Below are 23309 nucleotides of genomic sequence, written 5' to 3'. Positions count from 1 at the left end.
GTATCTGCAGCGCTCAGATGGCAACCAATTAGAGGGGCAGCTTCTGAACCTAAATTCACGGCGTGACAGAAACCAGTCTTCAGCTCGGGCAATAACAATACAGCAAAGCCTGCATTTGTCTCTATCCCGCCGACTTTGCGGGACTGAGCAGCAGAAAGGCAGGAGAAGGGGGAGCGAGGAGCACTGTCACTGGGGATTAAGGTGGCAGTGGTTTCTGGAGGCTCTGCCTCCCCCGATGACGGATTGTGAGCGCCGTGCATCTTAAAATCCTATTAATCTTTCCCCCAGTAACTGTTTGTCTTGCTCCCGTTCCAAAGCCCTCTAGCTGGAGAAACAAGAAGGGAAAAAATATCTCGGAGGAAGGGCCCCAACACCACAGTGTTTTTCTCACTCTCTCCCTTTTCTCCTCCCCCTCTCCATTGGCTTCAAGGCCAACAGCTCCTGGAACACAAACACTCTTGTAAACTTCTGAACCACACAGCCCTGTGGTGGGTGGGTGTTTGCTCCCTGCCTGCCAGTTCCAATCCACCCACAGATTCCAAAGGCCCAGAACAAAAAGCAGACTCCATTTTCCATATTTAACAGGCGATTCATTTCCCCCCACACCTCCACATCGCCTTCATTTTGTGGATCTCGGTGCCTCTCGCAAGTATCTAGTCCCACCCTTTACGTGTTCCCCAAGCAGAAGGTAGCATGTTTATGTATATTTTTACATACGCTTATGAAAAGTATATTCTAAACAAATTCACAGCAGCCCCCCTCTGGTTTCAGATGCCTGCTCGGTCAGGAAGCCCTGGGGACTCTCGGGGACTGCGCGGCGTGTTGCAGCTATTTGACAAAACGTTTGGGAAGGGCCGATAGCGAAGAAGGAAAGTAAGTGAAAAAAGAAAGCATGGTGCAGATGTGACCCATCCAAATTCCTACTGTAGCTTCCGTTAGATGGTAAATTCTTTACAGCAGCAAGCATCTAATTTCTCCGTGTTTGTATTGGATATATTAATTTCTAGTTGTGATGCTCAGGTGCCGAAGTAGAAGCATTTCTGCATGGCTAGGATATTTCCTTCCCTCTCCTCCTTTAGAGATCCTCTGCGAAAGGTCAGTGATTTCCCTGATATTTCCCTTACAGTGAAACTGGAGGGTGCCAAACTATCCAGAACCTGCAGAATAAGGGTTCATACTCTCCAATGAAAAGGACTCATCTGAGAGTTGGGCAGTCTTTTTCAACCAAGGATTTCATTTTTTCATCAACATACAGATTCCGCTCACAAAAAATATTTGTGTGTATCAATTTCTTACCTTTTTGGCTGTAAAAAATGTTTAAACATTTATTTTTAAAAGAAACCACTTTTTAAATGTATTTCTCTTAGAATTGCACTGAAAAAAGTGAATTTAAAATCATCTAGAAAGTCACAAGAAAAAAGAAGTTTCATAAATCACTGATATTCAAGATGAACCAAACAAAATATTCACTATCTGAGGAGGTCAGCAACAAACCCATGTCAACAAAAATATTCCCTTTTTTAAAAATCATTGGAACAAGCAACTATTTGATTTTTTATCAAAAAAAAAATGCAACTTGAGATATATGATTTGTAGCTATTTATCTAAGGTAGCAGTGCTACAGGATAGTAACAGTCAAAGCCACCTAGGCTCTGCTATTCACATCTTTAAGCCAAATTTTGAAGGCAACCATTTTAAAAGGATAATCCAATGCATGTTGGAAGGCTGCAATCACAAAGCGTCTCTACCTTCAGTTGCTCAGCAGCTTGAAAGTCTGGTTGGGTGCAAATGAAGGGGGGACAGAAAAGCAGACCTCCTCTGTCACAGGTTATTCCCACTCCAGCCTTGCTCTGTGGTTTCAGTGAAAATACCCACATGGGAAGCAGAGCTCAGAGGTTGTATATTTTGAACCACAAAGGCTAGGGAGCTGCAAGGCTGGCCTCTTCAGTCCTGCGAGGCAGAACCAGCTTGACTGTGCCACATACAGTCTCGTACAGTTTGAGAGAAACTCAAGATCAAGGAATAAACCGAAGAAAAAAATCACAGTGGCAGAATTAGGGAATGGTAGAAACATACTCTGAGGCACACGCACAAAGTAGGTGTACAGAAAACAGAGGAGCTCTTACCTTCCTCCCTTTTTGGCATCCGTGACCTGGGCATAGACGCTAAAGCAACCTCTCTCCAGAATACTGCCCCACTCCTGGGTCTTGCTTCTCCTCTCTCTGCAAAACAGATTGGTTTAATATTTGATCTTTTCAGTGACGGCAGCTAGTCATGCTGTACTTTATGGTCTTAGCTCAGCTAACTGATGATGTTTTCTCATGTTCATAGCAGGTTCTGACACCACTAAGCAGAGAATCCCATGGATTCAGAAGCCGTTTTTGTTATTTTCCTAACTCCATTCAGAGTTCTCAGTTCTTGTCCAGCTCAGCTCCCTATCCTGTCTCCTTCTGTATCTTTTACATCTTTGCAAAGCACAGAACCTCCTAACCCACATACAGCTCATATTCCTCTCTAGTTCTCATCCTTAGAGGATAAATTACCTAGTATAAGATTCAGCCTTTTAGCTCATGTTAAGGCAACTGATGGATTGTTTGTTCTTTTTTCCTTCAGAAGTCCCTCGTGCTGGCCAGGAGAGCAGCTAGCACGCTAACACGATTCAGCAGGCTATTCGGAACAAAAGCTGTCTGACTCCACCAAACCTAAGAACTGGCTTGAGTCTTCATGAAGTTTGACTAATGGGCATATATCCATGGCTAATACATGTAACGAATGGATGATCTGCTTAAAATAAGATTTGCTTGCAACCTGTAATTCCCATTTACATGGCAAGAAACCGTCAGACATCCTAGGAAATACAGGAGAGGTAAGGTGTTGTTACAAGCACATGAAAGAGCTCTCCATCTCTTCGATTTTTTTCGCCCCAAGTTGCCTGGTATGTTGCCCAGGGCTGCCCCTCCTACCCACACACTGTACCTACATGCCCCAGTGGATGCTGCCAAACACCTCATTTTAAAAGAGAGTCATGCTTGCTACTGCCAATAAAAGAAATAATTTACTGGAAAAAGTCAAAGGGACACACAAACTGGAATTCTTGGGATTTCCACAGGAGCTCACAAGATAGCCCCGGTAGGTCACTCAGAGACTTTGTCATTTATATTAACACAGATCTTTAGCCGCTCAGCACGCCCAGCAGTAAGCAAACAAGGCATAGCATAGAGCCAGCAGAGGAAGGGATAAGGATACCAAGACATAACCTTATTCCTGTAAGAAAAGTAATGGAGCTGTTAGCGTTCGCCCTCAGTATTCTCCCTAGCACAGTTCTCACGCAGGATATCACCAAGCAGTCACTGGCACCACTCTGGGGAAGAAAAATCAACACATTTCAGACAAAGTCAAACCTAAGACTCGGGCAAAGTATCTCATTTAGTCTATCCCAAAGCAATCAGTATCAAAGGAAACGAGCGTGTCAACCTTGCACTACAGGAGCTGCTGATTAGCAAAGCCTCAGCTTTGAGCTTCACCAAAACAAAGTGGGTTAACACCCCTCTCCTGCCCTCCCACACACACTCGATCATGCAGAGAAGCTGTGGGAATACTGATCTGATCTGCTGCAGCTGCTGTGGTGAGTAAAAGGGCAACAGAGCTGGGCTCTACAACTAGCATGTATCAACTTGCACCACGGTACAATTAATGCTGCTTCATTTCCATTTCACCTGAAGCCCACGTACAACTTTAAGGCCAAACGTTTCTTTCCCCAGTAGCCTGTCACAGACTCTAGGGTGTTCGTGTATCTTTTTCTGAAATCTCTTCCATCTTTAAGATAATTTCTCATCTTCACAGTATTCGTATTCTGAAAATAACATTGATATGATTAAGTGCTCCTTTCCTAGAAAGACTCGTAACACCTCATTATCTGCAAGCAGGGCTTTCATGAAGGCTCCTGGTTTTAGCATCTCTTCTCATGGGCTTTGCTACGTACCTTACAACAGTTTAAGATCCAAAACCATAGCGGGGAATGAGCCACACGGTCTGCTTGAAAGTTATGTTATCTACTGTCTGCTGAAAAGTGATCTTCTATCCGCTGGTCTGACATATGAACCTGCGACTTATTTTAAAGGCCTGTGTCTCCTATAAATAACACGCAGCACTAGACACTCTATGGGCATAAGTGCTTGCATCATCACTTCAGTGATTCAGAACACGCTGTCCTAAAATCTGGAATTTCTACACCTCTCTCCCAAGTTCTCAAGGGTTCATCTCGTATTTATTTTATTTATGGGCTTTCTGAATGAACCTGTGATTAAAGCATATGCAAACCTCATTAGCATAATGAGATTTTTCTTACAAGCACATATTGAAAAAGAAACATTCATACTGTCATTTTACAGATGTGGCACTGAGGAACGGAGATGGTATACAACTGGCTTAAGGCCACCCCACAGACCTTTATCAGAACCCAAATCTTTTATCAAATTCAAATCAACTGCTTTAATCTAATAAGTATTTTTTCCTAACAAAATTCCATTTATATTCCTAGAACTATTCCTAAATGAAATTTATGTGAGAAGAGAATTCAATGCTAAACGGCATGTTTTGTGTGTGCTTTTTGGTGTGGTTTTTTTTTGGTCCGCAAGACCTCTTTCGTGCTCCAGTGAGCAAGACAGGCTATTTGTTTTTTTTTAATTGGACACCTCAGACACCTCCAGTGTGGGAGACTCAGGTAACGAAAGTCCTCCATAACACTGGCATTCACTGAAGTGTCTGCGACTTAACATGGCCCCATTCTCTTTTACACGAAAAGATGTTTACATTTTAGGTTCCAGGCATTTTAGGCTTAAATTGTCAGGCTAGTTCTTACGTAAAGCATTTTCATTTCACATTTTTTCCTTTTTCAATTAGCTGTCTCAGAGAAGAGGAGTGCAAAGGCTAGAAACAAGAGATGTTAAGGCAGCAGCTCTCAGTATCCCAGCAGAAGGACGTTTCAGCAACCTGCCCCTTTGTAGCTACACCCAGCAGAAAGCCAATTGCAATGTCTGAGCCTGACTTGCAAGGGTGCTGCCCAAAAGGGCTGGCACGGGAGCCTTTCAGTGAGTTTCACTTCTGTTTTCAACAGCCCTCCCCTTTCAATATTCCCTATGTCTACAGGCAGAGTGCCTACATAGATCCGACCCAATTATCTTGTCTTATGTTGCCTTTGACAAACAAACAAACAAACTAAAAAATCATCTCTGGAATAATTGGGGTTTAAGATTATTTTAAGCAAGGAATGAACTCGTATTGATAAGCTTGTATGTACAGCTTTTGTATTCAAACTCAGTGACTCTGAGAGGAGGGGTAGCAGGGGCTGGCCTCGCTTAGATTTCCCTTTTCCATATCCAGCTTTTTCAAAATTTCTGCTAGATTCCTTTTCTGCATGTGGCAGGCCTGAGAATGGCACCCTCTCCTTCTTCCTGCTATCCATTGTGTAATCCAAAACCCATGCTGAAGCAGTGATCATGTCTGTACCGTGCATACTGCAGCATTACCACTAGGACCCCAAATCCATCAGCTAACATGCCAGCTGGCACCTTTCCCTCCCCTCTGCTTTCTTTCCCTGAGCAGGAGAAACCATTCATTGCCTTCTGGGGCTAGCACTGGACCCACACTGTTCTTAGTAATGAATGCAACCTGTTCTAACGAATGTGAAGCTTATTTGTGAGTGTGGAGCTGCACTCAATTGCCTGACATTTCACATTTCTCACCATAAATCTGCGTAACACTTTATTTTAATTACTGGGACATTTTCTAACTTTTATTGTTTCTGGCAAACACAGGCAAAATGAGCTCATTCATTATATAAGGTATGCAAGCTATTTCTTCAGGGGAAATTGTGTTCTATATTATTCTTGCCATCCAACGAGACGCCATTCACCTCCCTTCTAGATGTCAGTAACTATCACAAAGGCTGAGAATAATTAACTAATCTGACAGGGACCTTGCAAGATGAGAAATCCATCCACCCATCCATATCCATCCATCCATCCTTCTGCATTTCTAACACCCTCACTAATGTAACTCAGGGGCAGCACATATCATGCCTTTTTCAACATCCCCACTCCCAAATGGGTGTAGATGCCACCCTGAGATGCCACGAAGGAAATGCCAAACTGCAAATTTCAGACCCTGATTTGATTTCTCCAAGGCAATTTTGATCTGTGTGTGTTACAAACACCAAGAGGAGAAACAGCAGGTTGATACCACTGAGGAGCACCGCAGTCCTCAGGAAGATGCTGCATATTAACGCCTAGGCAGCAGAGACTGCTGTCAGGGCCCTGGAGAGACCACAGGATTTTACAAATATCTTGAAGCCTCAATGTAAAAATCCCTTTATATCCTCCCAGCAAAGTTCCATAATTTCATTAAGATGAGCAGCATTACATACTGGAGAGGCTGAACTCCTCTAGCTCTCCAAGGTCAAATCAGCAGACCTGCAGAAAATCACACGCAGCACCTCTGCGCCTTATTTGTCCCACAGCAATCAGTGCCAAATTTCAAACAGAGTCCCAACAAGGATTACATTTAGACCGTCCCTATAACGATAATTTAGGGGCAGTGGGTGCTGAACACTCTGCAGGCAATGCAACCTCTCATTTGTAAAACCAGGCCCAAGCCTTCTTTAACCAGGCCACCACTTACATGAGTGAATTCAGACAGGACTGGAGAAATCATAACTCAGGCAACTTCTTCTGACAATTGTCTGAGCTTTGGAAATCGACTCCTGCTCTTGGACTTTCCCATTGTCTGTGCATTACAACCCTTCCTCAGACTGTACCTTCCTTGTTCCTACTGCTGAGCCCGAGATGATGGAATTGGCCGTTTGCCCAGGTGGAGGAAAAAAAAAAAACTCAGTTGCTGTAATGGAACGGCTTTCTGACTTTTCTGAATGCAGTAAGTGAAAATCCCATGCAGACAGAGCATAGCATGCTTAATGACTCACGCTCCACATTTTCACCAGGGAAAAATTTAAGGCCTGCACTCAAAGTTAAAAGATGGAAATTTTTATAAAACTTCCATTGTGATATGTTACCATCTGTTCCGAAATCAACAACAACAACCAAAAAATGCAAGTAAATTGCTTGATTTTCTCCTTTCTTGTTTTTGTTGTAAGAGCTTTCTGTTTTATAGATAAGAATCTCAGTGGGAGGGACACAAGCATATACAATTCAGTATTAAAAAAAAAAGAGACCTCAATCTTTTTGTTTGCTGGCTTTGGACACATTTAAATCCTGCAAAGTAAACTGTTCTATATGTTATGGCCATTTTCTCAAACAACCATCAGTAGTGTTTTGTATCGGTTAGGGAGTGGATTTTATATCTGTATGCCTAAGTGTGCATGCATGTGCTCAGCCCAGAAACTCTGAACTGCCTCCAAGGTCTTCTGATGAGATGGTTTTACTGAAAAAGTGTTCTCTCTCTCTTGGGAACCAAGCCACTGAGAATTTGGATGAAATGTGTATAACAACACAAAGTTTTGAGTTTGCTTGGAGAAAAAAGGAGAGATTGCAGTCCGCAACTTTCACCCCTTTCTTTCCTCCTTCATTCTTTCTAATGGTTCGTAAAAACATATAACTTCTTCTGCCTGTTTTTAAGCAAGAACATATATTTCTTTCTTTTCGGAGAGTTCATTTCTTGGAACTCATACCATTTTCATTTAGCTATTTTTACCCACCCTGCTCCTTCCTGTATCCATGGAGTTTCATCAAAACATTGAATTCCAGTCTCTAATGACATAACCTTCCCCTTTCCTTCCTGTTCTCATGTCACCTCTCATTTTCTCACCAGCTCCATAGACTTCTCTGATTTTTTAGACTTCTTCTGGTCTACGCTTCTTATTTTTGTTATGTGCTTTGCAACAGCTCTGCCCTCTTCTCTGCAGAATACTAACTTGAGTATACTTGGAGGCTGTTCAGATTTTTGGGGGAATACTAACAAGCCATGAACTTCTGTATAAACAAGAAAACCAAAAAAAAAAAAACCAACAACAAAAAAACCTTGCCAACTGCCTTAGCTAAGGAGAACAGTTTCTCTTCCCTACTCTAGGGTAAAAATCTGACTTCAAAGGCCAGTTCTGTCTTACATCAGCATCAAACTGGAATGGTTCAACCGTAATCACTATCGGAGAGCCTCATCTGCCACATTTTGGTATAAATCAGCTATCGGACAGCCATAGCGACACAATCAGAATGGCTGTGATTCCAGGAGGAGACAAAGGGACTGTGAAACACAGCTCACAGCTCCACCGATTGTATTAGCAGTTGAACGTGAGGTACGGGGCACGTGCTATCGATGCCCGCCTGAAGTTACTTCATGGAGTAACACTAGCACGGTACGTGTCGGAGCCTGGCCCTACCACATCTTTCCACGTGCACACTACACCTCGCTACAGCTGCGTACTCCTGCGAGACAGAGTTCCTGCAGCGTGTGATTCTTAAGGGTAAAGGTAGGAGCAGCAATCTGGCATAAATATTCCTCGTCTCAGAAAAAAACTGAACTGCAAATGGAATTCATTTGCTGATTTGCAGGAACAATGAAGTCAAGCAACAAAACTTAGCAAACCATATTAAAAAGTATCCTCGCAAGTGTTTTTGCAGGAGACAGAGGTGTTTATGAACCAAAAAAAGAGGTGTAGAAGTTACAATTGCTCTAGGGCAAATTTTAACTGTTTTCCCTTCCTTATTAGATTTCTCATTCATAAAAAAAATGTTAGCTGACTTAGCAGTCACTGTACCACATGGGATTTTAGGTGCTTCTAACCATCTGTACATATTTTTTCCATTTGTCCAATTAATTTGTCTAATTTTATCTCTGTCTAAATAATTAATTATCTGGAACATCAAGACAAACCTTTATCTCAGCACCACTATGGAGAGCCTATTTGCTTAGAAGCAGGGAATACAAGCTCCAGGCTCTCACAAAGTCCATTGCCACTCTCAGCTGGCAGTACTAGCGGAAATCCTTGCTTGATCCTGACACTTTTTCCTAGGCTTGATCCTGAAGGTTCAATCCTTCCAAAAGGTGTCAGCAAAGTTTCCAGATTTGCTCTCTGAATGCAACATATGCAGATTCAGAGCAATAGCACTGTGGGAGTGTGGTCTACGTTAATCAATATGAGCTCTACACTGACAATCTGCCAAGAATCTAAAGCCCCTATATAAAGACTGTTCCCTGTAAGGCATCAAGTGCCCCAAATTTCCATAAATTCAATGGCTGTAGGATTAGAACGTTAACTTGTACAGAGTTGCACCTACCCATAACTTCAATATAGGAATGCAGTACAGGAAGACGACATGACTAGGTCAGCAATTTCTCCATCCTACAGTCTTATCTCTTGGTGCCCAGCTAAGTCCTTTATCAATAGAAAACAGTTGGGAAGCTTCACACTGAAGTTATGATTCTGCAAGATTTAGAATATTATTTGCACGATAAGCTGAGAAATTAGGTCTGAAGCCTCTTCTGTATTTAAGCTGAAAATGGAAAGCTCAGTAAGGTACAGAAGTGGCAAGTTTGGCCTCCTTACACAACATTAACAGTCCAGTTGGATCAATGCAGACTACTTTGCGCTGGCCTACAGAAGCTCCGTGGGTTCATCCCGCAAAAAGCATACAAAACGGAGGAATATGATATGGATTTATACCACCTTTCATTTTCGGTTCATATCTGAAAAAGCTCGATGACCAACAATGTCATTAATAACGTTTTACTTGAAACGTTCAGTCTAATCCACCTGCATGTTCAGGAGTCACCTGCAATTTCCCCATATGAAATCTTTGTCATGCCTCCCTTCCCTACTTACTGCACTAAGATCATTGACACTTTTACTAGTTGAAAACAAAGAGAAGTGGCATGACGGACTGAAGAAACCTGAGAATCAAACACCTAATTCTTCCTCAGGTTTGCAAGGCCATTTGCAGCAAGTCAGTTCTCCCTTTCTCCTTCCGTAAAGTGGAAATGCACAATACGACTTCTTTTGTTAGAGCTTTACATGGAGCCATATAAAGAGCTGTGTACTACAAGAGGAAACAGTCTACTGGATTATGTTTAGCACCAGAATCAGAAGGGCAGCTTTGTGGTGACCTACTGCGTGACCTACCTTAAGCACGTTTTTGCTCCGTGTCTTTATTCCTTCTCATACCCACCATCAAAAGGAGCTGCCCATTTAAATTGCCTCTGTAAAGAGGATCTCTCCTCACTCAGCAGCAAAAGCAATGAGGTCCCTAGCAGGTATGGCTCGAAAAAATTCAACAGAACTCTACTGTGCCAGAGCAGACAATTTCCACTGAAATTTACTTTACTTAATTTAGAAAGGAGTATAAATGCAGAGAGTGCCACCATTGTCAAAATAGTTTTAAAATATATTTTCAAAGTGAAACAAGACCATCTAATTCAAAACGTCCTAGTTTTAATCGTGTCCTATTGTACCCAATACAGAAGTCAAAGAACTCCAAAAGTTTTGAACAATTTTTTTAGTAGCTTTCTTTCACTTCAAGTTGGAATAAGCTTGTGTTTCAAACTCCTCGAGCCAATTCAGCCTGTGAGCTAGTTCTAATTTCTGACTAGTACCATCAGACAAATGTAAAATTATGTGTGGAAACAGAGTGCTTAGCGGGACTGGATTCTTCAATAATTCTTTGTTTCATATAAAGCCCACAAAGGGACTCTGCTTCAGCACACACATTCCTATGTTGAAATGCTACTTCACCTAGCAGAACACACAGCTATGTAAGCAAAATGTACCTCTGCATGTGTTTTTTCCTCTTCCAGCCTGACAGACATGCTACATATGAGACACGCTCAAAATAGATTAAATTCATTTCCTACACTGAACAGATACAAATCTACTGACGTCTATTCAAGCAGCACCTGATTACACAAGAAGCCAGTTTTGTCCACGGTAGCCTAAGAAATGCAAGTTCAAATAGGTAGGGCCAATCCTCTGTTTGTGTAACAGTTTAAGCCTGCCATCAGAGAATGCTTTGGGTTGGAAGGGACCTTAAAGATCATCTAACTCCAACCCCAAAGCACTCCTTGAAATCAAGTGATCAGCTCTGCTGTAACAAAGGAGGCCCAGTGAGCGCCTGCTGCCTTCTCTTCCTAGTCCAGCAAATTCTTTCATCTAACCTGATAATCTGTCCGGTTGGCTCAACAACTTCACACAGATGCTTTGCCATTTTTGCCCATTGCTTTTCCTTACATCATTTATTAACAAGGTCCCTGAAATTCCTCTGGAGGTATGTCAGGCCACAGATCCTTTTCTCATTTCATTTCAATTCTAGGAAAAGCAAGCAAGTAAAATTGCTTCTAAAAAAGATTCAGCTACTATTCCTGACTGTGTTTGCACAGCCATCGATCAATAACTGAGTAACTAGGTCTGCCTGCCTTGATCTCAGCGACGGGCTGAGATTGTTTGCCCTGGCCTCAGTCACCTGATTGAACAACTGTCCTGATCCTTGCTAATGGATTCCATTGCTACATAGTTTAAGCAAATAGGAACACCACCAGTTTTTGCAACTTCAGAATGTTATTTGAAAGCACTTCACCTGCACTACAAACACTTCCCCATACCTCCATGTTGCCCTCGTTTTCCAGTGCTATACATTGCAGTGCTGGCTTCCATGCAAAGCGCCCATGAAGCTGTCTAAACAAATACACAGGCAGAAAATCTGAAGCAGAGCATTTCCACCTGTTGAATCTCTCCAAAGCTGACACTGGTAATGACCATCACCTCCTAACGTGCGGGTTGCACCTCCAGCAGAAGACAGTGCCAAGGAAACATTACAAGTGGAAATCAGAACACAACTCGGAAAGGCTCAGCGACAACTGCAGAGTAGAAGTCAACGGCCAGTTAGGATCACTATTAGCATGCTAGGAGGAGGGGACAGGGAGGGAACTAAGACCAAATTAGCTGTGGTTTACTAGCAAGGGAGGTCATTCCTGAAAAAAGAACAGGATCCCAGTGGGAAAAACAGTACAGGAGATATATCAGTAATAGGGCCAATCATGAAATAAAGGGCCTGCAAATATTTCACAGAAGAACATAGTAGAAGGGGAGCTAAGGGGCAAAATTACACTGGCATACTAAGAGTACACGGTCTCTAGAAACGTGACAGTGGCACAGGGCTGGTGGTGGTCAACTGACTCCGAAGGATTGCTAAACAGAACACAAGTCAAACAATGGCACGCAGTTCACACGAAGTTATGCTTTGCGTTTATGTTGTCAGCGGCTGAGCACAAAGGCCTCTGCAGCCCAGCTGAGAGGTTGTGTGGCTGATGCTCTCTAGCAAGTTGAAGGTTGCCAGCTCTACCTTGTGAAAATCCCCCCAGATACTGTGCAGAGATCTGTATCACTAAGCCTAAGATTGTTCTGTGGGATTGTTTCATAGCCTGTGGCCACAATACATGTCCACAACTCCAAGTTACCCACCTCTATAACAGAAAGGATGCATGCAAAATGCCTTGCGTGAACGGGCTTTGCTCACAACAGCTCTTGAACTGTTTGGGAAAGTGTTAGTTGGCCCAGCTAAAAATGTGCAAGAGCTCTTTCAACAATATATCGATGTACAATGAAGTTCCGGAGCCCAGAAACCTTTCCTTAAGCTGTTAATTTGCCAACATACCTGTAGCCTGTGATTAGGAGCTGGACTCGATGACCCTTATGGGTCCCTTCCAACTCGGGATATTCTATGATTGTATGATTTCTTTCTGTACTGCTTGCCGAAGCTTTAAGTTTGGAAGCCATTATGCATACTGACAGTTTCCTGTTGACACAAGTAGTCAGAAGAGGGGAAACATCTGTAGATGTTGCTTTAGCTTAAGGGCTATCACTGTGCAGCCTGGACAGACAGAACTATTCCTCTAAGGGAAACCTTTGGTGCCAATCTGCTTGACGTGGCTTGGCTCGAAGCAGAGGACTGGGCCTGAAACTGTCACAGACATCTTACAGCATTCCACAAAACCTTTAAAGAAGTACTGGAAACAGGAAAAGTACAGATTTACTGGGAGAACAATGAAGTGGGTTCTGAGTATGGAAGGCAAGGTAGTGTATTTCCACTTCCAAGTAGAGTTTATTTACCAGCTCAGCGAGGAAGCACCTGGTAGAATACGATCTATAACCTCCATCTAAGAACTTCAGCAAGTCCTCCAACAGGGTTTCACAGCACCTACAAAAGTTAAACCGTACTGACAAACAAACTGATGCAAAAGAAAGAAACTAAGTAGGTCTATCAAAAGTATATAAGGTCTGGATGGAAGCACAGATTTCCTGTGCTTTTAACCTGTCGTGAGTTCACTGCCTCATCAAGCCCACACATGAGATGGAAACCCATCAAGGATCATTGTGCAAGAAGGAAGATATGAGAATGGCAAGAAACATTCACCCGGCAACTCATTAAGCCACAACTCAGAACAGGAAGTTTCAGTCAAATTTTCAATTCCCACACCAGGTTAAATCAATCTAAATCAAATACACTTAAAAGAAAAAAACCTTGAATGGAAAAAACAGTCTCTTTATGCCACCCACTATCAGCAAGTTTATTGTTCTTGCTTAAAAACTATTTCCCATTTAAAAGTTACGTGAATTTAGAAATCCAAGCAGTGGATTGTTTTCTCTTTTTGAATTTCAACACAGGAAAATGGAGTATTTTGTAGAGTTAACTAAGCTAAGAAACGGTTGAGATAGCCAGTACTGGATTAAAATCAATTCATGGTGGTAGCATAATGCTAAAGAATCCCACACTTTTAAGCATTTTTAACATTTTCAAATGTCTTACATCAGGCCTTATATTCCATTTTCTTTCTCTCTTAGAAACTCACTTCTCACAACTTACAATAACTTTGGGAACAGGCCTATGTGTCTTGACATCAAAGGTTTTTGCAGATCTTTTCAGCACAGAAATGGATGGAATGTATCACATACAGCATCCACTGTCCTGTTTCTGACGTTGGCCATGACTAGCTGCTTCATACAAAGGTTGAAGACACTTCAGGAGGCACCAATCCAAACTGCAAGTCCCTTCTTCACCAGCAAGAGTTAAAAGGGTTCCCTTGTTGTCTCCGGGATGTTGCTGCATTTTATTTTAAAGACTCTTACTATAACCAAGCTGGGTGTTTTTGCTAGCTATACAAACATCCCAGCCTTTTCTGAATCCTGCCACACTCTCAACTGTATATCCAGCAGTACACAGTTTTATACGTACATGTAAATAAAATTTTTAGATAGAGCACAAATATATATTTATCTGAAAAAATAATTCAATACGTATGTACTTGTGCTTTATATATTATCTATATAAAAAACGGTGGTTCATGTCATAAGCTCAAGTCTCTGATTCCACATAGAAAGGGAGCTGGTGCGCGATGGGTCCATTTCTCCAATTCTCTTTTTCTGTGCATTTATTACCAACGAAGGATATCAGACATGACAGCCCTGGAGGTGGAAGCCCTTTGTCTACACAGCTGGTCCAGTTCTGTCAGCAAGAAGGCAGGACTTCACTTCAGCTGTGTTTCAATCCACAATGCCTCAAGAAACTACCAAGAACCACCAGTAAAAAGCAAGGGAATAAGAAATTAAGACTGACCAGTCAAAGTCCTTTATGAGAACACTTTCTGAGAGCTACCAAGGAAAACAATTAGGACCAATTGCATTCCTTATTTAGGTGGAACACATCTGAGACCATGGAACTGCTTATTTATGGGTGGCTTAAAAATAACCCTATAGAAAGCAACCATTAAATTGCTACTAGTACACACTAGATTCGAAATAGCAATTAAGGTTTCTCATTTCATTTGCAAGGCACTGAGCACACCAGTCCTCACCAAAAGCAAGCTTACAAAAGCTCGGACAAGAAAAGGATTACTGACATACATATTAAAATGTCAACAAAGTATGTTGTGCACGCTGCTCCCTAGAGTGATTTCATTTTATTTTTTCCGCTAGCAGCAATTCCACAAGTACATACGAGTCAGAAAAAGAAGTCAAATGGAAGCAGTTGTGAAACTGCTCCATCTACTTTTATCATCCACACAGAAAAATGCACAAAAAGAATAGTAGGCATACACTGGAAAAAAATATATTAAGTCCTAAACTTTTATTTTTTTCCTAGTTTTTAAGGATGGAGTACCTTCTGAATGTGTAAATTCTATGGAAGCACTGTCTCTTTAAAGTTGGAATGTGTTTTGTTGTGTTTTTTGTTGTTTTTTTTTAAACCACAAGAAAAAGTGCAGTTTCCCAGGTTTTTACTGGAAAAGTTTTCTTGGGAAAATATTCATTTCCAAAGCGTTGTTTTTACACTTTCGGTTCACTGGTCATATGACTCTTAAAATGCTTTAATAGTGTTTTTACTCCATGAATGTTTCCAATAATTTAATCCATTCTATTTCCTACAGTATCTCCTTTTAAGGACATCTAGATCGATAATGCTTCTGACATTTTGTAATCCAAATAATTTCATTTTTAGATTTTCTTCTCAGTTGGGACATTCAACACAAGACTAATTGTTTTTTCCTTCATCTCAGAGTTTTCTGAAAATGGTACTGCACAATAAAACCCAATCAATAACCCAATAAACATTAGAGACATGAAGAATTTCACACAGCATTTTAAGTTCCTGAAACTTTCCTTTCTAATGAGGTTAGTAATCATCTGCTACGTTTTCCAAGACCATATATATATGTTTTGTGTACACCTGCCCTGCAGAGATTTTTTTTTTATATTTATTTTACTAAAATGGGAGTTCTGTGTCCTGTGACAGGCTGTAAATACGTACCCATAATCAACTGTTATTACATATGGCACTCAATAAATACCCTAAAAGTATCTATTTATAACAGTAAACTATCGAAAAACCTTAGCATTTTAATAAGCTTGCAGAAATCTTTATCAAAAACTGCATGTGGTCTTCTGCAGAGGAGATACATTGTTCAACTCAATTGTTCCCAAACTTCTGTGCTTTTTTGCTGCAATCAAATATGTCTCAAATACTATTGGAATTCAGGAGCTAACACACTTTATGGTTTCACAGACTGATTTGGGAACTATTAGTTATATCACTTCAAAATGTAATTCCTCCTATCTACACAAAGACGAAAATAAGGCCTCCTTTGCTGTCTTTTCTGATGCTCCATTTATAGTATAAGCTACCAAAATAGCTTTAACATGTCTGTTGTACTTGGTCCTTATTTAGAATGTTCTGACTGTAAATTGTTGTCAATTGTTAAATTCAGTAAGAGTGATATCTAGTCATGTCACATAAGATCTGGTCTTTTTTGTGCAAGGTATAAGAGTGCCATTAAGCAGTCTTTCTGCTGATGAGTTCGCAAAGTGTGGGAGTGATGTAGAGATGCAGTGACTCATGTGATGTCAGTCAAAAGGCCAGCTTCAGAACCAGCGACAAAAGCAAGTTTCTCGAAGCCAAGACCAGACTCATTGTACTTTTCTGCTTCCACATCACATTAAAACACAACTGTAGCCTAACTAGAAACATCTGGCTTTAATGCAGCATTTGCATTTATTGATACTTAAACTAAAGACACATTCTAAGACGGTCAAAGAAAATTTTGGTAGGCCTATCACCTATTGTCCTCACAAAGGTCCTTTGCTTAATACCGAGTGAGGGAAGTGGTGAAGCTGCTTCTTAGCTGTTTATAAAGGAAACCAGAAGATACTTTGACAAGATGCTATCTTCTTTCCTTCCTCTCACTGTATTCACTGTTCAACAGGGGAATTTTAGCTTTTGTTCCCTGTCCTATACAGTAGTCAAAGGCTCTAAAGGGGCGACCTCTCTAGCACACAAGATGAAACGAACACTCATTAATTCTCTTGTTCTTTGTAAGATTAGAGATACTTCAATGACACATCCAATATCTATCTGATGAAAATTGTTACCAGAATGTTTCAATATCAATCTCTCTCTCTCTTTCTCTGTAAATAAGTTACAGAAAGAAGCCAACTGACAGCACTTGACAACATGGAGCATGGTGCCAGAACACAAACCAATAAAGTTTCCTCTTGAATGTGACAAAACACTTATTTTAAGCATACTGAGACAATAAAGTGCTGATTAATAAGTAGCATGTTCTTGTATGAAACTTATGAGTGTGTAGTGTTCTGCTTAACAGAGAAGATGCTGAAGGTATGCAATCACAAGTACAAAACTAGCTCCACATAGCTGTATTGAAAGTTAGCTCTGAACACACATTAATTCCAGTAACAGCGTATCTTCAGCTACGTGCAGGATTGACCCAATGTCGTTGACATATTTTTATGAACTCATTAAGAATAAATACACGTGTAAGGTTTCTCAGACATATCTACATAGTCTACAGTCACGTCTTTGACTGCTGCCTTATCTGGGTACAAATGAGTGTATTGATTATTCAGGGACTGCTACTGAGTGATTATTTCAGACTTAGCTAGGAATTATGAGGCTCTATTAGCATCATATCACACGTAATTGCACGTTAATACAATGTTCTGTAGAAATTAACATGGAGAGAGCTGAAAATAATACTCACCCACAGAGTCTAAAAATAAGCACCAAAATTTCCCCTCCTCGCTTCTTTCTGATTCTTGTTTCCCCTCAGGTGATGGTAGAATTCTCCTTTCCGGCTCTCCTGAAACACATCATGTGCTCTGGGTCACAGACTGTTCTGAGAAACCTTGGTTATGCAGGCTTACACTTTTGGGATGTACTGTGTGATGCAAATTAAGGGTCTTTTTATTAGACCAGAATAACCAACACAACACACCAGTTTAACATGACCTCCAAGAAACACATTTAAGTACACACAAATAAGAAGCATAGGCACAAGAGTGGTATGCACTAATTACAGTAAATGTGGTGTTTTCAGCTGCACTACCATGAAGAAATATACTACTTTAGAGTATTCTTGGTGTGACAGACTCTGTTTAGTTCAGACCTGCAGCTCAGCCCATTTCAGACTTCTAAAAACAAGCCAATTAAAGTACCAGAAGCTTATTGAATATTGATTGTTTCAGGCAATCCAATGTAATGATTTGTTTTACACAAACATAGGAATTGTGAGAACAAAGGGTTCTTAAAATCAGTAAAAAGGATACTAATTTTGGAGGAGCAGAAACTATTTGCAGTCCCTGCTGAGTGGACAAGCTTTCCCACAGGATGACAAATGGAGAAGAGTCCAGATGGAACTATGTGATGATGAGGAGTAACAATCCTACAGAGTTTGGGGGCAATTTGATACTTTTGTAGTACTGATATGTCCTCAGGCATACACTTTATGAACTAGTATATTCTCCAAAAACACCTTATGAGGCAAATATAACGAGCTTCCATCCCGCAGAAATAAAAAGCAGGGTCATAGGTGTAAACATGGATGGAGCTGGTTCTAGAAGGGGGATGAAAAAGCTGGAGATCTGGGATCGTGCTCCAGACTCACTACTTCTGCAGTATTTAATTTAGAGGTTTTGCTGGAGGGAGGGGAGAAGAATCAATTTTTCATTACACGTTATGCATATATGCATGCAGTCCCTGACATAAAGCTTTCTCAACCAGGTCTAAGACCTACCTCAGTGCACGCAGTAAAACTCCTCGTGCCTACAGGACTGAAGCAGAACCCCATGGTGATGATTTTCTGCATGGAGGGCACACCGCACCCCATAGGAAGAATGTCACGCTGCCAGATGCATGCTCCATTACATTCTTCTAGTCCTGAAGGAAAAACACTTTACGTTCAGCATATATAATATTCCTGTTAATGTGAGACAGGAGACTGGCAATAAGCCACTAACAGAGCCAAGAGATGGAAAAAACAGCGAGCTAGTAGAGCCTCCCAATCTGAAGCAGACAGACCTATTGTAAGTTGTCTCCATCCTTGGGGCTGGATGGTCCAGGCTGATTTATGAGCACAATATTTACAACTAACACACATGAAATACATTATGGGTAGAAATAAATCTCCTAACATGCAGAGAGAACAGTTAAGATAAAAGAATGCATATGGTAAACTAGGTGAATGTTTGTCATTAGAAGTGTGGTACTAAAGCCAGAGCACGTCTTTGGGGCAAAGGATACTGTACGTTTGCACTAATGTTTATCAATACTCGGGAAGACATGAGACGTTAGGCAGACTTCTCCTTTTTTTTTTTTTCCTAGTGAATTCAAAGCTGATGAAAGACACTGTGTTGAAAGCCTCTGGGAGTAAAACGCTGCTTTAAAGGAAGGTTAGCCTTGTGCCTAATCAAAGACCCAGAGAAAAACAGGCCAGAGTTCAGGTCCCAGGTCTTGCATTATCTCAGGCAACATCCTTAATTTCTGTGCACCTGTTTTCCACCTCATAAACAGGTGTAAGTATGAAAGATGATAAGAATGGACTACTTTGAGACCAGAAGGGATCCCTGTAATTAAGTACTCTGGCTTACCGCATCACACTATAGGCAGTAGAAATTCCCTGACTTAATTTCTAGATGAAATCATTACTGATGGGTAAGCTTGTCAGAGAAATGACCATCCCTTACTATATAACGCGACTAGAAAATGGGGATGTCAATCCTAGTTTCATTATAATTTAAAAAAAAAAAAAAAACGAAAGAACTGATGACAATTTCCTGCTGATCTCTGCTCTTTTGAACCTTGTACAGCAGACTTCTTTAAGCAGGCTCCCCTAAATCTTTCTTGGTTTTAGGGGGAATGTGAGACAGCTCTGTCACTTAAAGTCATCTATATTTGGCATTTCTGCCTACAAAGCTCCATTTATGACAGATCTTAGATCATCATGTCCAGCCAATCCAATTGGGCCAAAACAGTTGCTTGTAATGCCCTGGATTCAGCTCTTCCTTTGACACTACGGCTTAATAGAGCCAAATTTTTTGGAGCTCTTCATGATGTTGTTTCTTGCCCAGTAGGATCCAACAGAAGCTAACCAGCTCGCTTTATGCAGGCTAGAGAACAGCCACAGAGAGCTGTGAAGCTGCTACTCTTCCTCACAATCAACCTTCAATGTTACCTACTAATAAAATAGCTAATTACAATATGGTAGGACTTACTAATGAAGAACAGGATAATAATGGAACCGCTTGTACAAGACAGTAGTTATTCTGCTAACTAAACACACCTCCTGTCCGAAAGCAGCAGCATGACCTGTTGTTGTACCTACTACACACCCTCTTGCACAGTATTTTCCACTGATTAAAAAGAAGCTAACGAATTTATACCAGATCAGCACAGATGAACTGAAGGAATGGCAAAGCAGATTTGGGGAACAGGAGATGTCAGCTGGGGAAAATACTCCAAAAGCAGCCTAACTCCAAGCTTACTCGTGAAAAGAACAGTAGCATGAAGCTGCGGTTTGACAGCAACATTGCTTGGATGTGACAGGAATGCATCATCTTTTGTTGTTGTCTTTTTTTTCCTTTTTTTTTTTTTACTTGAAGTAGTCTAAACGGTTTTGATTTACAGATGCTGGGAGCTGCAATGTGACAGCAAAGGCAAAAACCTACTTTAACATCTTTAACTAGGTGTCACAGTCCTGTTACTACACGATATAATCCAAGCAGAATGACCTTTCACATTGACAATGTCACAAGATAGTTTCAGTTCACTGGGCATAAAACAATGTAAATAAACCAAGCTCAGGTCAGCCTGAGTCTGATACAATTAAATAAGTGACATCTGGAAAAGAGAAACTATAGCTCTACTGTATTGTACTGTCAGGTCTCCTAAATGAGTCCCAGTTTGTATTTCTTTTATCGAGTCAAGCTCTAATGAAGGAGATGAGAACAAGTATGAAAAAGGACAGAATTTAGGAAGGGGAGCGGGGACATCCTATGTATTTCCAAGAGCTTTTTGTAATGCAGCATAACTACCACAACTCTAGACTGCAATCAGAATACACTGTGCTCAGTGAGAATATTCATGGATTGGATTCTTGGTTTGGATTATACCTTCAGATTTAATAGATTTGCATTCTAAAACACTACCTAGTACTTCAGAAAAAAAAAATCACAGAACTAACTGAACCTATTATCCACATTTGTTTGAGCAAGAAATATTCTTTCGTTCAATAACACATTCTCTTTAAAGTTGATTTTATACACCATTCCAGTTATGGATACCAGCACACCACATTAACTAGCACTGGCATTTTTGCCCCACTGTTTTGTGGTTTCATGCCTGTAAAAGAAGACATGTGATCTTCTGTAATTACTACAGCTATTACTTATGGATTTTTTTTTGTGGAGCCCTTAAGTACATTGATTTCAGATGAAGGAATGATGCAGAGCAAACAGGAAGAATCCAAAGTGCTATAGGCTACAATACTGTGAGACACACTTAAAAAAGAAAGATAGAAATGCGAAAACCTCAAGCCATTTTTGATCCCAAATTCAGAGCCGAAGTCCTTTAAAGTGTGGGGAGATTATACAACTCCCTCAACAGAATTCGAGGCTGGGCCACAGAATCCAGGGCTTCATGCCATCAAACCTAATCTTTGTTTGAGATCTGAAACATTCTCTCCAACAGTTTTCAGTCACATTGCAAAATTGTAGAGGAAGATGAAAGGCAGATTCTCCCCGCCTCTCTTACACTAACCCCAGGGCCTAAAACATCAGGACTTGATTTAACCAGACACACACTGGGCCAGAAAAATGATGAGTGATACCAGGACATGACTGAGACACAGAAGACTTCATCTGATTCACGGTTTTCCAACACAGTCATTGGATCATCTCAGAACCTTGGGCAGATTGTGCCCAAATTAGCCAGCCAAAAAGCATCCCCTTGCTGGCCGAAACAACAGCAGAGTCAGCAGTCTCCGTCAGTCAAAAATGTTTCTTCACAGGGGAGAAGCATGCTCGTTACCAAATAAAGAGCAACTTCACAGCTTCAAACGGGCAACAAACATCTCAAGAAGCTAGGCCCTCGTGGGCCTTCTCCCTCGCCGAGCCACTACTAACAAAAAGGCCTCTGGGCTGCCGGCTCAGCAGCAGAACCCTCCCCAGCGTCTCTCCTCCACCAAACTTACTGTCCCACCCTGTAGCGCATAAAGGCTGGGCCAGGCAAAGTCTGCTGGCTCCCAAACTGGCTTCCTAAACTTCCGTTGAACCAAGAGTAGGACAAATCTCCACAGGAGGATTAGGCAGGGAGATCATAACCCTTACAGCCTGACATCTGCCGACCATTCTCCGTGAAGGAGAGATGTGTTCCAGCATCTGGAAATCACTACCTGATTAATTCTTTGTCCGAGGTAGCACGGCACAAATTACAGCTGCTAGCTCCCTTGGTTCCTGGCTGCGTAGGAAAAACAAGACTTTTCTTTCTTCTGAGAAACAAGGAATAGGATATAATAGTTTGTTCTAGTTCTAGTGACACCATTCCCTTGCTTCTTCGTTCTTTTATGTCAGCACGACCCCTCAATAATTGGGCCTGATCTAAGGAAGAACTGAGTGTTTGAGCTATAGTCTAAAACATTTCTCCCCGATCTCCCTCAGCTTCAGTTCCCCAAACAAAAAATGAGGTCAGTGAGTGACTTTTCCATATAAGCTGTGCAACCTGCCTTGTTCATAAACTCTTTGCATTCTACATAGTGTCTACACGTAAACCCTATTGCAATGAGGCAAGAATCTCAGCCTGAGCCTCCAAGTACAATCTTAACACAAATTAAAGTGGTAATGTCAGAGAATTATTTATTTGTGTACAACTGCAGTAGTGTAACAAGAGTGCCGTTGTTACTTTGAGTGGGAATTGTGCAAGCTTCTTGTCAATTTGGTTCAGGCTGTCTAAACCGAAGCCAAACGACTCTTACCATCTTTAGCCGCGGATGATAACGATGACTGCACGCACCATTTTCTGTACGTTTACTTTCGTCCATCGGCCAAGAGCAAAGAAGCCTTCCTTCAGCACACCTCCTGCAAAGAGGACACGGGAAGGAAAACGAACGAACAAAAACAAAAGGAAAAAAAAACACCATCATTTGCAACATCTTTTTGTGCAATAGTAACAGCCTTTTGGTGCCATCATCAGCCATGGCATTTCATTCACACAGAACACTTGTGGGCACATCACATATGCTTTTCCACTCAACGTATTTTTAAATGTTTCCCAGGCAACTGTTTCAATACAATATGCCTCCTTGGCAACCCGGTACCCACAAATGCCATGCCACTCTCCCTCTTTTTAGTCCTCTTTTTAGGTCTTCTCATCTTGGCATATAAAAATCCCGTGGCTTGATTTTCGATATACAGCCACGCAGGTACTGATCTGTCCTTACACGTGAAAAGGGAAGGCTGAATGGAAAAG

At 41.3% G+C, this 23309-nt stretch overlaps 1 protein-coding gene across 2 annotated transcripts in view; it reads right to left on the bottom strand.

Moving 5' to 3' along the window:
• SKI (SKI proto-oncogene) overlaps positions 1-23309 on the bottom strand; it is a 135847-nt gene that overhangs the window by 109583 nt on the left and 2955 nt on the right. The window contains exons 2-6 of one of the 2 annotated variants that reach the window (XM_080564451.1): positions 22816-22918; positions 18583-18725; positions 17551-17649; positions 13112-13199; positions 2127-2222 (exon numbers count right to left, since the gene is read on the bottom strand). The gene's annotated coding sequence lies outside the window, so the exon portion shown is untranslated. The remainder of the gene's footprint in view (positions 1-2126; positions 2223-13111; positions 13200-17550; positions 17650-18582; positions 18726-22815; positions 22919-23309) is intronic. The other variant, XM_080564450.1, reaches the window with a different exon arrangement.

This window comes from Anser brachyrhynchus (assembly GCF_964034855.1).
Source record: "Anser brachyrhynchus genome assembly, chromosome: 21".
In the NCBI taxonomy this organism is placed as follows: domain Eukaryota; kingdom Metazoa; phylum Chordata; class Aves; order Anseriformes; family Anatidae; genus Anser; species Anser brachyrhynchus.
The sequence above is the reverse complement of the archived record's forward strand: the minus strand, read 5'-3'. Positions and strand labels throughout refer to the sequence as shown.